Source organism: Octopus bimaculoides, chromosome 1 (genome assembly GCF_001194135.2).
Source record: "Octopus bimaculoides isolate UCB-OBI-ISO-001 chromosome 1, ASM119413v2, whole genome shotgun sequence".
Taxonomy (NCBI): domain Eukaryota; kingdom Metazoa; phylum Mollusca; class Cephalopoda; order Octopoda; family Octopodidae; genus Octopus; species Octopus bimaculoides.
In genome coordinates, this window is record NC_068981.1 from 100107940 (window position 1) to 100110182 (window position 2243).

The 2243-nt window shown below is 31.2% G+C and overlaps 1 protein-coding gene across 1 annotated transcript in view; it reads right to left on the reverse strand.

The window, feature by feature from the left end:
- LOC106872261 (cyclic nucleotide-gated cation channel beta-3) overlaps positions 1–2243 on the reverse strand; it is a 527825-nt gene that overhangs the window by 523221 nt on the left and 2361 nt on the right. The window lies entirely within an intron of this gene.

Sequence of the window (2243 nt, forward strand, 5' to 3'; positions counted from 1 at the left end):
AAATACCAGAGGTAGAGTAATATGCTTTATTTAAAAGCAGCAGAAATATAACAAAAAAAACGTTACTCTGAGTTTCACGTTCCCGTTCATCGGACAGTTTTGTTAGAAAACTGTCCGATGAACGGGAACGTGAAACTCAGAGTAACGGTTTTTTTGTTATATTTCTGCTGCTTTTAAATAAAGTATATATATATATAGATAGATAGATATATGTGTGTGTGTGTGTGTGTGTGTGTGTGTATGTATGCATATGCACTGTTGTCTTATCACATGATTGTTGTAAGCGAGTGTCACCAACAAGTCACGTTGTTAGTTTCCAGTATTCTGTGAAATATATATTTGTCCATGGGGAAATATTACCTTGCTTCAAAACAGATGAGAGTTGGCAACAGGAAGGGCATCCAGCAACAGAAAATCTGCCTCAACAAATTCTCTTTGACCAGTGCAAGTTTGATATTCATATATACATACTTATATACATTTGTAGATACAAATATGTTTTATGATTTCACTTAGGCAAAGTGATACTAATAAACAGTTGTTAGAACTCAATATAAATATGCTTTAGAGTGAGCATGTGTATATCTGTGTGTGTACAAGCATACATATATACCTACACACATACACACATGCATACATAAATATGTATACACACACATACATTATATATAGAGATATACACAAACATATACACAACACACATATGTATACATACATATAAATGTATATATATTACATACACATAATGTGTATATTATGTACACACACACATCATCATCATTGTCATATTAACAGTCACTCTTCATACCAGCATGTGTTTGAGTTTATTGAGGCAGATTTTCAATACCCAGATGCCCTTTGTGTCTTCAGACTTCATGTGTTTCTAAACAAGATGATGTTTCCCCATTGCCACACATCTTTCCACAGGATACTGGGAAGAAATGTCACTGCCTCTGTAACAGTTACTCTCATTTTCAACTATGGCATGATATCAAGAGGAGACACAAATACACACTCACACATATACACCATAGGCTTCTTTCAGTTTCCATTTACCAAATCCACTCACAAGTCCTTGGTCAGCTCAGTTATAACAGAATATACTTGACTAAGGTAGTCCACAGTAAGACAAAATCATGTTGTTGGATAGTGAGTTTCTTCAACACATAGCCAAACCTATGTATGTATGCATGTATATATATATATATATATATATATATATATATATATATATATATATATATATATATTACCCACTTAAAAAAGGATGCTGTGTCAGAGCACAATACTGCAATAGTTACCATGAGAGGATATTTTATATTAGTTGTCAGTGCATCCACTTTTAAATGAGGATAAACATTACCTTTTTGTATTAATACTGCTTCTGTTTCTAATAATTATATATGTGTGTGTGTATAAAGTGAGGGGTACAGAAGTGGCAGTATAGTTAGGCAGTTTGCTTCCCAGGTCTATGATTTCAAGTTCAGTCCTACAGCATGGTACCTTAGTTAAGTGTCTTCTACTTATACCTTAGTGTTTTTATCTCTTTGTCTTGACATCACGTGATTGCTGTAAATGAAAGGCATTTACAAGTCTGCAAAAACATGCCTTGCCATGGGGAACATTACTAGGAAACAGGTCAGGGTTCGCAACACGGGAATCTACCTCAATAAATTTCGTCCGACCCATGGAAGCAATAAAAACTGGATGATAATGAGGATGATGATACTATGTATATTTATGTCCATGTAAAGTCATGTGTGTGCGTGCATATATATATAAACACATACATATATACACACATGCATACATACATATATATACACATATTCATAAATACAAATTTTCCCATAAATGTATTTCGTATACACCCATATATATACATACATCTGTATACTTATATATACTCATATATTTCTATTCATTCACACATATGTAAATTATATATATATATATATCATCATATACACACACACACACATTTATCTATATACATATACACACACATGCATTTTCACACCTGTGTGTGTATCTATGTGTGTTTGGATAGATAGATAGATAGATAGATAGATTTGTGCCAGTAGATGCATATATACATATATATATGTGTATATATATGCATATATATATATATATACATATATATATATGCATATATATTTATATATATATATATATATATGCATATATATTTTTATATATATATATATATATATATATGCATATATATTTATATATATATA